This window comes from Pan troglodytes, chromosome 1, assembly GCF_028858775.2.
Source record: "Pan troglodytes isolate AG18354 chromosome 1, NHGRI_mPanTro3-v2.0_pri, whole genome shotgun sequence".
NCBI classification, from domain to species: domain Eukaryota; kingdom Metazoa; phylum Chordata; class Mammalia; order Primates; family Hominidae; genus Pan; species Pan troglodytes.
The window spans coordinates 8,117,336-8,134,666 of record NC_072398.2 but is presented as its reverse complement, the minus strand read 5'-3'; the positions used below and the strand labels follow the sequence as shown (position 1 = coordinate 8,134,666).

Genomic DNA, 17,331 nt, shown 5'->3' with positions numbered 1-17,331 from the left:
TGGTTGAAACCTGCTAATATGGAGGGTCAACTATGATATGATATTAATATGTATATAGATATATTATATATTATATAGTTATATTTTATATATTAGTTATAGTTTATATATTATAATATTATATAGTTATATTTTGTATAATACATATTATAATACATAGTTATATTTATATAATATTATATGTTATGTCTATATATAGATATGAGAAAAAGCAAAAAACAAGAACAATTAAAAAATATAAATACAAAAACCCAGTATAGTATAACAACTATTTATGTAGTATTTACATTGTGTTAGGCATTATAAGTAATCTAGAGATGTTTTAATGTATAAGGGAGGATGTGTGTAGGTTATCCACATATATTATGCCATTTTATAAAAAGGACTTGAGCATCCACGGATATTGGTATCGACCAGGGTCCTAGAACCAATCCTGTGCAGATACTGAGGGACGATGTATATTCTTTTGCATATATGCTTGTAGAAATATTTCTAAATCCTTGCATTTCAACAACCTACTACAATCTTTGTGCTACTTGCTTTGTAATACACATGCTTAGAACATCTTGCCTCATCTTGATCTGCAGATTTGGGTTTGAATTAATTTCTTTCTTTTTTTTTTTTTTTTGGTTTGAGATGGAGTCTTACTCTGTTGCCCAGGCTGGAGTGCAGTGGCGTGATCTGGGCTCACTGCAACCCCGCCTCCTGGGTTCAAGCGATTCTTGTGCCTCAGCCTCCCAAATAGCTGGGATTACAAGTGCACACAACCATGCCCGGCTAATTTTTGTATTTTTAGAAACGGGGTTTCACCAAATTGGCCAGGCTGGTCTCAAACTCCTGACCTCAAGTGATCTGCCCGCCTTGGCCTCTCAAAGTGTTGGGAATAGAGGCATGAGCTACAGTGCCCTGCCCTGAATTCATTTGTTTGTTTGTTTGGTTTTTAAGACAAAGTCTCACTTTATTTCCCTTGCTGGAGTGCAGTGGCACAATCATAGTTCACTGTAACCTCAAATTCCTAGGCTCAAGCAATCCTCCCATCTCATCCTTTTGAGTAAGTGAGACTACAGGTTATGCCACCATGCTCAGCTAATTTTAAAATTTATTTTTATTTTTTTTGTAGAGATAGAGTCTCGCTATATTGCTAAGGTTGATCTTGAACTACTGGCCTCAAGCAGTCTTCCCACTTCAGCCACCCAAGGTTCTGGGAGTACAGGTGGTAAGCCACCACACCTGACTTGTTTCTGTTGTTGTTTTGGTATTATCTTCAGGTATAACAATGATCCGTAAGCTTGACATTTATTTCGTGCCTCTATATCTATAATCTTCTCCCTTATTAAATAAGTTAACACAAGAATTTAGAGCAATGCTTTACACAGAATATATGTTCAAAATATAAATTATTATAACTGATTAATTGTTTTAACTCTATTTTCCCTAAACTCTGGCTGATTTTCTCAGTCTTCTCCTTCCTATCACTGACTCAGCTCTGTAGTGCTGATTCTGTACTTCGAGTTTCTAAAGAGCTTTTAATTTCCATGATGGCAATTACTTTCTCTTCAGTTTCTTTCCTTAATATGGCTAGCTGCCCTTAAAGTGAATTCACTTAAATTATCGTCTCATCTTTGATCTCTTCATTCAGAACAGTAGATGATACACTTTAAATTTTATTAAATTCCTCCTTGTTGGAAAACACTTGTCTAAAATTTTCTTCTAATTCCTTGAGTGTGCTTTCCTCCAAAATGTGTTCCTGAATTAATCTTCTCCATGCTAGACTTTTTTACTTTTACCCTTTGGCTACCTTCTCTTTTGCATAAATTTAACATAGGCAAGATATTTTATGTCTAGGTGTCTTTGTATTTACTTACTTACTTATTTATTTATTTTTGAGACAGAGTCTCACTGTGTCGCCCAGGCTGGAGTGCAGTGGTGCGATCTTGGCTCACTGCAACCTCCACCTCCCAGATTCAAGAGATTCTCCTGCCTCAGCCTCTCAAGTAGCTGGGATTACAGGTGCCCACAACCATGCCAGGCTAATTTTTGTATTTTTAGTGGAGACAGGGTTTTACTATGTTGGCCAGGCTGGTCTCGAATTCCTGATCTCATGTGATCCTCCTGTCTCAGCCTCCCAAACTGCTGGGATTACAGGCATGAGCCACCGCGCCTGGCCTGTCTAGGTATCACTGAACAGTGAACGCTATTCTACGCAGGCTTGCCTTTTGCCCAAACATAAAATGGGTGGATTCTCATTGCAACTCCTCCTTGTTTTCCTGTACCTTGCTTGAAAAATCTCATTTGAAAAGGACCAGCAAGTCTCCCTGTGGTTTCTATTCTCTTTAAAGTATTTCAAGAGAGAGGTTTTCAGGGAAGGCAAAGGGGCCCTGGAGTTCTATTCAGGAGATTCGTCTCTTCTCTCCCCTCCATCAGTTGGTCTGAATCCCCAGTAACATGGGCCAGCTTCACACAATTGAAGGTGTGCCCTGGTCTATGGAAAGTACCTTTGGCATTTAGACTTTTTTTCTCTTTGGAGTAGGGCTGTTATGCTTCCTGTGAGATCCTTGTGGTTTATGAGTTTAGGGTTTTTTTGTTTGTTTGTTTTGTTTTTCATATTTCCTACCAAGCATTTTGTTTTCTGCTGAGATTTGGGGTAGAGCCATTTTTCAAAAAATTTCAACTTTTATTTCAGGTTCAGTAGTACATGTGCAGGTTTGTTACGTGGGTATATTGCATAACACTGAGGTTTGGGGTACAAATGATCCCATCAACCAGGGAGTAAACACAATACCTAATAGGTAGTTTTTCAGCCCTGACCCCCTCCCTCCCTCCCTTTTCTAGTCATCCCCAATGTCTGTTGTTCCCATCTTTATGTCCATGTGTACTTAATGTATAGCTCCCACTTCCAGAAAACCAAATACCACATGTTCTCACTTATAACTGAGTAGAGCCATTGATCCTCAAAGATTTGTCTGTTTCCTTAGTTAGCCAAAGGGGAAAAGTGGCCAAACTTTTGATATCATTCAAGCGAAGGCCTTGAAAAACCATTTGTCTTCAGTGGGGAAAAAGAACTGCAAGTGGGTTATTCTACATCTTTTCTTCAACGGCCGACACCTCCATTCTTGGTCTTAACAAATTTTGAGGATACCAGTCAGCGATGATGAGTATCTGAATATATGTGACTCTCTCATGGGCAGGAAAACACCCTACTAATCTTTGTACACTTGGTGCCCAGGTGCTATGCATACAGATAAATTCTCCCTTAAAGGGTAATTTGAATGCCATATATATCATCTGTAGACAGAAGATTTTTCTGCTTGTCCTTAGCCACTTAGGTTTTGTCTCTTCTTCTTCAATCTGGCAATTTCCTATATATGAAATGTACACCAGCCAGTAGTGCAATTTCAATTCTAAATGTTACGTTTTACTGCCCATAGATCCCCAAGTGAGCTCATGAGGAACTTACAGTAAAGGGAAATGCCAGTGGACCTCCTCCAAAGGCTTGTTCCTCCAACAGCAGCAAATTTTGTGAGCAGTCCATGAACCCCAAGTCTGAGAGATCAGTCTCAGATCTATCTAATTGCAGGGGGCTGTAGAGACTTAAAGCCTGTATTTATTATCTTAATTACCTTTTGGCCAGGGCAAAAGGAGATGTTATATAGACAACCAGTTGCTTTGAGGTTTGCGCTGAATCCACGTATCTCCGTAGTTGCTCCCAACCAATGATGAAGCACAGCCCAGTGACTAAAATGGGCTATTTCTGGGAAACATAGGAAGCTCCCATGGTGATTTTAGCTTCATAGTTTCCCCACAGCCCTGCTGAAGTTTTCCTGGAGCTGTGCACAAATCTAAAATACTTGATCCAACTCCCCTTCTTTTCCTCTTTCTTTGTCTTTCCCGGCTTCCTGGTATCTTTCTTTCCCTCCCACCTTTCTTCTCTCTTTCACTTGGGGTTAGAACTGAAGGATTACCTGTTAAACATGTTTAAACATGCTTTTATGACAATACAATTCAAATGCTTCCCATATCTACATTATAACCTTTATTATACTCTCTAATGTACTTCAGCATTATGAAATACAACATAATGTACTTCAACAGGGAACTTGACTTTCAAATGTCACTATTAGTACTTAGTAAATTGAAAGGAAATGTTCTCCTATCAGCAAGTAAACACGATACACTTGAATATTCATGCCATTGCAACCATGCACTATTCAAATCTTCTCTGTCAAATAATTGTTTACAATCCTTTTTTTTTTTTTTTTTTTTTGAGATGGACTCTTGCTCTGTTGCCCAGGCTGGAGTGCAGTGGCGTGATCTCGGCTCACTGCAACCTCCGCCTCCCAGGTTCAAGCAATTCTCCTGTCTCAGCCCCCCTAGTAGCTGGGATTACAAGCGTGCACCACCACGCCTGGCTAATTTTTGTATTTTTAGTAGAGACGGGGTTTCACCATGTTAGTCAGGCTGATCTTGAACTCCTGACCTCAGGCAACCCACCTGCCCCAGTCTCCCAAAGTGCTGGGATTATAGGAGTGAGCCACTGCACCTGGCCTGTTTACAATTCTTAATTGCCTGTCAGTGGTGTAGATGTGTATGTATGTATGGCGGGGTCACGGGCATTATTACCAAGTTTAAAAGGAAAGAGTCTAAAAATAGTTCCCATGACTCAGGAGGAAAGTGTCCCTGTGTTGTCACCTTATTTCCACTTTAGATACATCTATGTTCGTAACCCTGGGACAGGATCAATGATCCGTAAACCAGGCTCAGCCTCCCCCTGGTGAGCCTAATGAGGCACAGAAATAAAATATAAAAGTAAGTTCAATACCAAATCTTATACCCTCCTAAGAAATAGTAAGAGTTGGAAAAAATAAATACTCTTTTATAAAGAGTGAAATGAATCTGTTTTCTTCATATCTCCCCCACCCCTAACCTTTAGTAGAAGCCGGCATAAATCTGGGGAGAGAAGCCCTCCATGAGTGCTGGGCCTTCCAGCCTCTCACCCACAGGCCATGGTGTCACTGTGACTATAGTTTTACTAATAATACTATATGGCGGCTCATTTTTCTATTCAAACTCTCTGGAAGATATTAAATAAATCTGTTTTATTTAATAGATAAATCAGGGCTGCGATGTTCTCACCAACCAATTAAGAAGCCCAGGGAAAATACTGACACTCTCCTTCTGAGGTTCCTCTGTGCCTCCTGAGGACGGCATATGTAAAGTTTTCTGTTTCCCTGGTCTTTTCATCCCATTCTTATGCATCGTATGAGCTTTCTAGGGTTGTCATGACAATGTGCCACCAACTGGGTGGCTTAAAACAACAGACATTTATTGTCTCATGGTTCTGGAAGCTACAGGTCTGAGACTGATGTGTCAACGGGACCACACTGCCTCTGAAATCTGCAAGGGCGATCTCCCTGCCTCTTCCTAGATTCATTGGGTTTGCTGACAATTGTTGACACTCCTCGGCTTGCAGCTGCGGCACTTCAGTGTCTCCCTTCATTGTCACACAGTGTTCTCCCCTCTTCTGTCTGTGTCTTCATCTCCTGTTTGAATAAGGACACCTAGCTTATTGTATTATGGTCCACCCCGGTGATCTCATCTTAACTTCGTTACATCTTCAAAGACCCTATTTCCAAGCAAGGCCACAATCACAAGTACTAGGGGTTAGATCTTTAACATATCTTTTTTGGGGACCAGTTCAACCCATAACACTAAGATTGAAAACCTGGCAACATCGACTTAAATATATTTGAGTGTGTTAGTGCAAACCTGGTTTTGGTGCCTTTTACATTAAATTGGATATTACTGGTGTTATCTCATACCCCTCTTTACAGAGTTCTGAGTTGTCTTCATGAATTCTTATTTACAACATAGATGCATTAGACACACACACAAAAACTTTATTTTGTTTGAAAATTCTTGACCTTTGGAATACATTTAAAGATGAAAAGAACTATGTAGTCAACTCAAATCTCTAGAGACCTTGTAGTCCTCAACCTTTTGTTAAACTTTCCTCATGACTTTGCTACAGTGGGTAGTCAAGAGAAAGGGCTTTCACCTACCTTTAATCACAATTGTCTGTGAACAACTTTTGTAATATATCCCAATGTTGTAGGAGTCTCAGCTTGACCATAAAGAAGATGCTAATGGGTATGTTGGACGAACTGTTGGTGCAGACCCACCAGGAACTAAGGGATCTTCCTATAAGAAGTTCTTGCAAGGAAAGATGGAATTTGGCATAATGGACTTATACAGATATCAAGCTTTGGTCATGTAAAAGCTGAGGAGTTGTTGAACATCTCAATAAGTTTAATGTATCTGGTTTGTCTCCAGGCCCTTGGGACAGACGCATGAAATCTGTGGTAGTCAGGATGGGTCACACTGTACTAACCCAAAAAGGTTACAGCTATTTTATAAACACCAAGAGGTGCTCTACAAGACAATAAAACATAGAAAGTACTATTATTTGAGTGCCCTCAGTACTTTTCTCACACCTGGCCAAGACCTACACTTTGTAGGGCCTTTTCTAGCTTCCTCTAGTTATAGCCTTCTCCAGAGGTTAAAAGTTCTACATAGCTAAGGGGCTGCGTCCACCTAGCATCTTTGCCCCCAATTCTCGCACACACCGTTAGAATCCAGAAATTTCCTTCCCTAAAGAACATGATCCCATTATAAAGAATCTCCAGGTCCCTTCCCCAGGTTTTTTATCCTGAAGATAGATGGCTCAGCCAGTATGTGTAGATCAGGCTCAAGGGGTGCCTGAGGGGTGGCTATTAGTGGGGATGGTGTGAATAGAGCTTGGGCATGCAGACTGGAGCGTCCATACACTTATCCAAGAGGCTGCTGGGCACACAAGGAAAATCCTCAGGTGGAAAGGGAAACAGGAGTGGGCTAGAGGCTGGGGGCAGGTACTGGAGGCTGGCTCTCCCAGGTCACTATGTTCCATCATGGGACACTGAGGAGTCCAAGAATTCCAAATATGAATGTGGTCTTTCTTGTAATTATGAAGGTAGGCTTGTCAAAGAGGGAAGATAGTACATATATTATTGAACATTTTCTTAGCTTGATTCATAACTTTGAAGTACAAGTGACCCTTGAACCACATGGGTTTGAACTGCACAGGTCTGCTTATCCCTGGATTTTCTCCCACCTCTGCCACTCCTGAGACAGCAACACCAACGCCTCCTACTCCTCTTTCTCTTCCTCTTCCTCCACAGCCTACTCAACATGAAAATGAAAAGGATTAAAACTGTTATGATGATCCACTTCTACTTAATGGATAGTAAGTATATCTTCTCTTCCTTATGACTTTCTTAATTTTATTTTTTCTAGTTTATTGGGAGAATATAGTATATGATACATATAACATATAAAATACGTGTCAATCAAATGTTTATATGATTGGTAAGGCTTCTGGTCAACAGTAAGTTATTAGCAGCCAAGCTTTTGGGGAGTCAAAATTTATTTGCAGATTTTTGATGGTGAGGGAGATTGGCACTTCTAACCCCCACATTGTTCAAAGGTCAACTGTAAAAACCTAGGTTATGAGGGTCTCTACTTGTACTCTTGCCCTACAAATGTTAGGGGTGGGTCTGGGTGCCTGTCCATCAAAGTATATTTCCAGAGGCCAGGTGGGAGGGAGGCAGTAGCTGCAGATCCAAGGAAGCACAGAGAAGAATAGTAGATAAGCAGCCAAGATGAGACAGTGGAAGCTCAATGAAGTTATGTCACTTATCTGTCTGAAACCTTAATTCTGCCTTGTCATGGAAACTGGCATATTCACAGGTTCTGGGGATAAGGAAACAGACATTTTGGAGGGCCATTATTCTCTCTGCTACAGGCTTTAATCACCTGCAACTTGGTTATAAAAACTCGTTCAGATGCTTTATCAGGTAGCAGTGATTTAAATGAATTACACTCTGTAGTTACCTTGAAAGGAACCCCCGAAAAAGGGATTGCAGAAGCCAACCAATTATAGTAAAGCACAGACTTCACGTCCTAGCTTTTTCCCTTGACTTCTTTATTTGGTCAAAGAATCTCTCTCTCTTTCTCTCTCTCCCCGCACCCCCCAACACACCCCATCTCTCCTCTTCTCCTCTGCCTTTCCTCTCCTTCTCTTGCTTAACAACTGATTCACACTGTTTAAATAACTTCCGTGGGTAGAGAGAACTTGAAGTACAAAAACTAAATAGATTTTCTAAGTCACACAAAAAATCTGAGAACCAAGATGCATGCATTTGCTTGCATCAACAGATAACGGCTAACTTGCATTGAGTGTTTCTCTGTCTGAGATACTATACTAAGCACTTGACATGTGTTACCTTATTCACTCCTTCTAACTGCCTTATACGGTAGGTGCTATAATTATTACTATCTCATTTCACAGATGAAAACACTGAAGCTTGAAGAGGTTAAAGAACTTGTCCACAACCGTACACGTATCATGTGGTGCAGTCAGTCCTCAAACCCTGCCTCTATAGTTTTGCACTGAGCCCCTTCACCACCATGACCATATCTAGGAATCCTTGCTAAGCTTCCCCAGAGATGTGAACACTTTCCATAAACATGTTATACACAGCAGACATGACCACAGCTTGTTCAAATCAGTAGAACATTTTCCAAGAGCCTATCATGTATTGGGTCCCGTGTTCAATGCTAGGGATACAAATATATATAACAAAATGCCCATGCCCTTCAGAACCTCAGTTTCCTGGGGAAAATGGAAATAGGAAATGTCAACGCAGCAAGTGAAGTGCTATGGTAGAAGGCATTACAGAAGCCCAGCAGAAGGCTGCAAGCGATCAAGGTTGTTAAGGAGAAAAGAAACAGGCTAGGAGGGGAGGATTAAAACATTTGAGGTGGACGTTAACAGATGAATACAAATAAGCCAGATGAAGAGGGTAGGGAAGGTATTTCCAGTCAGGGATAAGAGCAACGTGAAGGCCGAGCAGTATGGGAAGGCACGGCCCATGCACAGCGTCACGTACCTATTTACACCACACCCTACTACTCTGAACTCTTTGCCATAATACACTCTGGAAGGCTGTATGCCTTAGCTTGACCTTCTCTATTTCTATAAAAAGCGAAATCACTCCTCCCTCTGATGACCCATGTCAAGGTTGAAAAACCATCTACTGTATTTCAAAATTTTCTGAGTTGATTTGGCCTTAAGGATTCTCTAATAAGCCTGATATAATTCTTAACAATTCCCCCCCAAAGTATTGAACTAATAGCTATTCCTTGATGCAAAGCAATTTTCTCAGAGGAAATGATCTTAGAATTTTTCTGCATAGCGTGGATGCTTTTTTTTTTTTGACAGAACACTGATTTCTGAAAATGAATAGAAAGCAGCTGTATAGCTGAGCTTAAATGTAGCCCAATCATGTCATCCGTGTGCCAGAACAAGATAATTTTTCCACCCTAATTCCCATCATCCTCTGCTTGATTTGAAAGACACCTACATATACTTGACTAAGTTCTGGGTGCTTCAAAAATGTATACTGTTTCTTCCTAAAGGAATATGAATTTGGAAGGGGAATCCCTTATCCTAAAGCAATCACACTGAAAATATCTCTTGACATACATTTAGACTTTCAGGAATAAAATGAAGATTGATGTCACAGTGAAGTGGTTCACCAGAATCCAGTAAAACCTGGGGCCAAGGAAACTTTGCAATCAAAAAAGCCTATCCAGCTCTTCTTGTTCTTAGATGTCCCTCCTCATTTCTTGGCCATGCTAAACAAAATCTCAACTGTTATCTCAAATATCTGAACAGAGGTTATTCTGAACAGACACCCGTGCTGTAGGGCAAGCAGGCCCTTACAGGCCTTGCACTCTTTATCGTGGCCTTGTAGATCTTTGCTTAATTTGCTTTAGTAAATATTGTAAATACTGACCCTCAAAGTAGGAGACTTTTCCTAGAGTTTCTCCTGTGGAGGGGGAAAGTCATAAAGCTAATTTTGGCAATTTGAAAACAAAATTTTCATCACTATCAACGAAGAATATAGCAAATTTTAATAATATGACACTGTGTCATTTGACCACCTGTTAACTCTAGATGGCAAATATATTTAAATGATTCTACTTTCATAGATCTTACTTAGCAATAAGGTGCTCACTATTATCATCGTAAGATTTTTGGTGCAAAAAGTATATACTAGACATCTGATATGGTTTGGCTGTGTCCCCACCCAAATCTCATCTTGAATTGTAGCTCCCATAATTCCCACATGTTGTGGGAGAAGCCCGATGGGAGATAACTGAATCAAGGGGGGCAGTTTCTCCCAAACTGTTCTCATGGTAGTGAATAAGTCTCACAAGATCTGATGATTTTAAAAGGGGTTTTCTTTTTGCTTCGTTCTCATTCTTTCTTGTCTGCTACCATGTAAGACATGTCTTTCACCTTCTGCCGTGATTGTGAGGCCTCCTCAGCCATGTGGAACCGTGAGTCCCTTAAACCTATTTTTCTTTATAAATTATTCAGTCTCGGGTACGTCTTTATCAGCAGTGTAAGAATGCACTAATATAACATCTATTCTTCTGTGGTCAGAAGTGCTCTATGACCTATGGGTGTCACACCCAATAAATATGCATGAATTAATGGCCTGACAGTAATAAAATAAGTAGAATAGAGTCCTTGATCTCACTAGATTTATGATGAAGTTAAGGAAAGAACATATAACACTGAGAATTCATAAACAACCCCAGAACAATATTAAAGGCAACTACGTGTTAAACTATGATAGTTCAGCAGAGGAGGAGACCAGTGTGCAACAGAAGAGTCAGAGGGAGCTACACTGAGAGATGGCTTTGTCTAAAATGCAAATCTCATAACACAGAAGGCAGCCAAACTCCTGCACATCTCCTTCCTTCTCAGACAGACTTTAAATACTTTAAAGGCTGGAGTTTCCCAGGGTTTGATTCTCATTTCTCTTTTCATCTCCATCTCCACTGTCTCCTCAGGTGATGTTATCCAGCGCCATGGAGCTCATGGAATGAATGATTCTCAGTTAATGTCATGGATACTAATCTCCCATTTGAGCACCTGATATAAAGATCCAACCACCTACTTGACAACTCAACTTCCATATGTAATAGGTAATTCAAATGTATAACATGTCCAAAATAGAACTTTTATACCCTACTTCCTGACCTGCTACTTCCTCAATCAACCACACATCTATTAAGAGTGCCAATATTCACTCAGGTGCTTGGACCAAATCCTAAGAATCAACCTTGACTCTTCTATTTTCTTTCTTGCCCATATCTGATTTGTCAGCAAATCCAATCATGTCTTATCCTTTCCACTGTTTCCACCTTTATATAAGCCAACATCCTCTTTCTCCTGACCAACAAGTAGAGTTATCTTCCTAAAACTTACATCATTACTCTACTTAAAACACTCCAGTGGTCTTCCAGTGGTTTTTCAATGCTAATGGAATAAAATCCAAACTTTCTAACAATGGTCTGAAAGACCCCAGTCTAGTAAATCAAGAACTATTAATCATGCAGTTTGGTAAATCTCGACATTAAAAAAACAGAGTGGAATAAAAATGCCACAGTGCACCATATGTAGTAAGGGGAAGTATTTTGTGATGCTTTTTAATTTTAAATATTAAGGTATAAAAGATAGGAAAAACCAACACCACTCAACACAGGACTACTGACACCAGATTCTCCAGCAGACATCAGTTGGATGTCCTTTCAATTCTGACACTATCTACCTGGTGGTAGCCTCAGATCCCACAGGTTAATGGCTCAGCCCACAGACTGCCTCCCACTTCTGATGGCAATCACAAGTATCAGGTTGTGACTTGGGCTTCTGACTAATGGGCTATAAATTGGAGTTCCTACAACATTCTTCTTAGGTTTGATTAACTTGCTAGCACAGCTCACAGAATTCAGGGAAACACTTTCACTTATGGTCATTCATTATTATAAAGGATATTACAAAGGATACAGATGAACAGCCTGAGGTAAGAGATGCATAGGGTGAGACAGGCAGGAAGGGGCATGGAGCTTCCGTGGCCTCCCCAAGCATGCCACCATCCAGAAACCTCTGCATATTCAGCTATCCAGGAGCTACCCAAACTCAGTCATTTTGGATTTTTATGGAGGCATCATTACATGGGCTTGATTGATTACATCCCCCATAAGTGGGGAGCGGAGATGAAAGTTCTAACTCTTTAATTACTTCTTCAGTTTCCCTGGAAACCAGCCCCCATCCTGAGGCTACCCAGGAGCCCCCAGCCACCAGTCATTTCCTTTGCATACAAAAAGACACTTGTCACTTTGGAGATTCCAAGAGTTTTAGGAGCTATGTGCTAGAAAACCAGAGGAATGCCAAATATATTTATCTTATTATAAATCACCATATTAAGTTAGGCTATGTGTGTATGTGTTTGCAACACAAAACATTTTTCTTAATATGAGTTACATTCAAAAAATGTTTGCAAGCCCCTGACCTGTATGATCTGGCCCATGACTACCTCTCTGATCTTTTCTAAAACCACACTATACCTTGTTCACTGTGCTACAACCTCACTAACATTCACTCTAGCCCTCAGGCAGGCAAGCTCACCCCTGCCTCAGGACCTTTGCATACATTATTCTCTCTACTTGGAATAATTTGTCCTTCGACATTTTGTATGTATGCTTCTTTCTTACCATTCATATCTCAATTCAAGTATTACCTCCTGCTAGGCATCTTATCTCTAAAGCAACACCTTCCGTACTGTTCATCTCACCACAGCTATCTTGTCACCGTTTCAGCTTCTTCTTAGCACTGTACCCATCTCATTGCATTCATTTACGTTTTTGTGTGTGTCTTTATTTTCTACGTATTTCTCTTAGAATGTAAACCTCCGCGAGTTCAGGGACCACATTTCTCTGGTTTACTACTGTATCTTTAGTGCAAAGAATAATGTTTATCACACAACAGGTGCTCAGTAAGTATTTGTTGAATGAATAAAGAAAATTGGAGACATAATTCCCCTCTGTTGAGGTATAATGGGAAACCTTTGGTCTCTCCTGGGCTTCTCAGGGCCCCGTGTAGAAAAGTCAAGGCTGTAGAATTAGTATTCAAAACTCCTCCCTTTGGCTTTGTGTTCAGTCCAAGAGACCATTCATTTCAGCACATTAAACTGTTAATTATGGAGTCTGGCTTCTCCTTTCTTTATGTGGAAAGAATAAATAGTTATTACTAAATAGTCATTTAATACGCAGTGGTTTCTTTCAGGGCAACCATTATTAAAATTGCACAAACATGTACATAAATAAAGCCATTTATTTAAAATTAGGACAGACTGACTTAATGGATTCCACTTTTCTTACTGTCCTGGGTACTACCTGCTTGGAATACACAGTCCTTTTTTGTCCTTCCTCTCGCTTTATTTCCTAGCTCTTGCCAATATGTACACCATTGATATATGACTATTTATTCATGGTAATTTATTTCCAAGACATTTATTTTTTTTCTGGCGTTACTGATTTAGTTAATAGTATTTAAAACACAAAGTAATTTTTTTAGCTGGGGAGAGATAGCCAAATTGATAATTTTATATTATGTATGTCATATGAGGATGGCTTTCCCTGAATTTTCACTGCAGACAGATAGACAGAACATTGGTAAGAAATAGGAACACCAGACTAGAGGTCAGTTATTTAACGTTCCAGTCCCACCTCTCACCTTAACCAGCTGAAATATTTGGATAAGTCATTTAAATTCCCTGAGCCTTGGGTTTCTCATTTGTACAATAAGAGGGCCAGTTTAGGCTTTAAAAATTCCTGTTATGTATTCAGACTTAGTACATTCAAAGAACTATTATAAATTAATTATCAGTTAATCTTTGCAAAAAACTTACAAAGTCGGTACTATTATTTCTCCTATTTTACATATGAGGAGAATGAGGCAGAGAGAATGAATAATACACACTTTAAGTGGTGGAGATGGTTTGAATCTAGGTAGTCTAAAGCCAGAATTCAAACTCTTATTCATCTGTCTTACTGTAGGATCTCTGTTCCTATTCATCTCTGAGAGTTAAATTTATAGCTGGGCGTGGTGGCTCATGTCTGTAATCCCAGCACTTCGGGAGGCCGAGGTGGGTGGATCCCTTGAGGTCAGGAGTTCGAGACCAGCCTAATATGGTGAAACCCCGTCTCTACTAAAAATACAAAGAAATTAGCTGGGCATAGTGGCATGTGCCTGTAGTCCCAGCTACAGTAAGCCGGGATCACACCGCTGCACTCCAGCCTGGGCGACAAAGCGAGACTCCATCTCAAAAATAGTAATAATAATTTAAAAAAGAGTTAAATTTATAGGTTGTGAATCCTTGGATCTCATGTTGTTATAGTAGGTAGATAGTCAGGCATGAGTAGGGGAGGTGAGGCTTCCCCTCACCCCACTAGGAATGTCAGGCAACCATCAGGTGATGGTCATGCAGTTGTCACGCTGCCTCTCTAAAATAATAATTGGTCGCAGCCAGCAACAGGAAAGGCAGGTTCCATATAGATAGAAAAAGCACCTGAAACTGGTTATCATCAGTTTCCTGATGAGATCTCAGGATTTGGGCAAATGGGCTCAAACATGTGCATTAAGAGGCAAAATGGCAGAGTTTCACTGGTATGTCCATCTGGGGGCGTTCCACCAGTAAAGGGAAGAATGAGTCAGGTGAGCATAAGTACAACTCTAGTAAACACACTGCGCATGCTCACCTCCCAAGTGCTAGCAGGCCATTGTGTATGTGCGCAGCTCACCCCAAGGGAAGAAGCAAGGGAAAAGGGATGTAGGACACCAGAAACATGCCAGCATAGAAAACCCTAAGTCCAAGGTCAAATAGGGCACTTGCCCTCTGAGATGCCCTCTTGGCCGTCTTCCAAGGGTACTTTGCTTTCTTTGAATTCATTTGCTTTATTTGAATTCTTTCTTCTGAAGAGGGAAGAATCAAGGTTGCTGAAAACCCATAAGGATTCACAGCCGGTAACTTGGGTACCCGCCACAGCTAACATATTTTGTTGCCATGTGACTCCAATAACTTCCACCTATAACAATGTTAGCTTGTCTGTATCTTATTTCACCAGCAGGCTGGAAACTACTTAAGTGTAAAGACGATGTTCATCTTTGAATAACCTGAGACAATTAGCTCCAGGCCTTGCATGCAGTAGGCATTCAATATTTACTTTTAAAATGATGAGGAGTTGGGATGGATTCATGCAACAATTTTGACATTAACCAGGTGAAATCTAAGGTCCTTTCTGAGAGTGTGTGATTCAGGCATTGACTGAATACTCTTCTTGAAGGAGTTGGCTGTGTCTGCACAGATTCACCGCTGATTTGCTCCTCAACTTAATGCAATCTGGTTTTCAGCCCCACTGATGCCACTGAATCTCTGCTTGCCAAAGTCAACAACACACTTCGAAAGGCATTTCTTGTCCTAACCTATTGCACCTCCTGAGAACATCTAATATTGTTAACTATCCCCTCTTCCTTAAAGCGCTCATTTCCCTTGAACTGGATAACACAGTGCTGCTGACTTCTCTCCATCCATCTCTCAGGGTGCTATGCTTCATCTTCATTTTAGGATCTGCTTTCCTTACCTAGATCTACAATGTTGGGATCTCCCAAGGGTCTGTCACTGGTCCTTCTCTTCTCGCTTTCCACACTATACTCTTTGGGCTTTCCCACACATATGCTAAGGATTTTTGAATCTATAGCTCCAGCCCAGATCTTTCTGTTGAGCTTCAGACTTGGTATAGTGGTAAAAAGTGATAACTTACTTTAAAATACTTCCATATAAACAGTATATATATGTAGAGTATATTAGTCAGCATTTGAAATATCTAAATCTGGAATCCACACTCTAGGAATGGATAGGAATTTGCAGTACCTAATCAGGGATCCATATTCAGAGATGGCTTCAAAACTGCTTCATACTGTGTTAATAGTCTCTCCCAGAAGGCCAAATTAGACAGCAATTTTAGACATAATTTTTCGTTTGTGGATGAGTGACGCATGAACTCTATGTTTGGCTATAGGAAGGGAGTGTAAAGACCCAGGAAGCCCAGCAGCCTATGCCTTTGAAGCACCACTCAGCGCCTGGCTTCCTGGTTCTGTCTCTCTCTCTTCACAAAGAACTCTGCTACCTGTGGTTGATTGGTCCCACCACATGCAAAGCTCAAGGCTCATTGTATCTTGAACATCTATTGGATAGCACCTTACACATCAAGTTCAACAGGTCCAAAATGGAACTGATCCTCTTTACACAAAATTGATCCTCCTTCTATGTTCTTTTATACAGTAAATGGATCTACACTCACTCAATGGGCCAAGCCAGAAATCTGGACATTAGTCTTAACTTCTCCCATTCTCATCATATCCGCAGTCAGTCAATTACCAAATTCCATCAACATCATCACCTAAGTCATTCTCAAATTCACCCATTTCTCTCCCACTCCACAGGCACCTCCCAAACCTAGGGCACCAGTTCCTCTCTCCTGTCCCCAGCTGGACCCCTTCTCCTCTATTCTTTATACATCAGCCAGAGTGACTCAGGAAATGGAAATCTGTAGTTTAATTAATATATTGTAGTTACTTATAGGAAAAAAAGGCTGATAGAGAAAATATCTAACAACTATTAAATAGTATAGGTACCAACAAGTCAAAACAAATGCCAAACACTTACAGTGAAAAACAGTTATAAAACACCACATTAAACAAGCCAGGTTATTGCTGCAATTATCCTAACTTTGTTATGTTGTAGATTGGGCATATCACTGTTAACCTTTGTTTTCTCTATGCCAAGTAATGCTTGACAGACAGCAGGCTCTTACTGAAAAAATGAAAGAACATGAATGGGAAAACATTCAATCAATCAACCTTTTTTTTCTCCCCCCAACTTCCACTCCCAGTTTTCCTCTTAAGGATGGAGTATGCCTCAAACCAAGAAACTGAGAAGTTTCCCTAAATCCTGTTGATTGGTACCCTGGACTTAGAAGCAACTGACTTCTTGATTTTCTACCAGGGTTTAGTTAACTCCACATAGTATACTCTATGAGACGTATCATTGCTGTAAGGTTAATGATAGTAATAGGGCCCAGTCAAACATCTCACAGGGCCTATATTCTGTGTCACTTAGCAGTATGATGCATCTTGGCCCAGGGATTTGCAACCTTGGCCTGGGAATTTCCAGGAGACAAGACTACCTCAGCACAGATGCAGTTCTCATAAACCTTAAAACAAAGCTTAGCATTACAAGAATAGCTTAAACTCCCTTTGTGAAAGAAACACCTTGTAACTGACCCAGAAGGAATACAGGTATAAGGAAAGGGGAAGAATCC

At 40.3% G+C, this 17,331-nt stretch overlaps 1 protein-coding gene across 11 annotated transcripts in view; it reads right to left on the bottom strand.

The window, feature by feature from the left end:
* RGS7 (regulator of G protein signaling 7) overlaps nucleotides 1-17,331 on the bottom strand; it is a 599,504-nt gene that overhangs the window by 275,400 nt on the left and 306,773 nt on the right. The gene's annotated exons all lie outside the window — the stretch shown is intronic.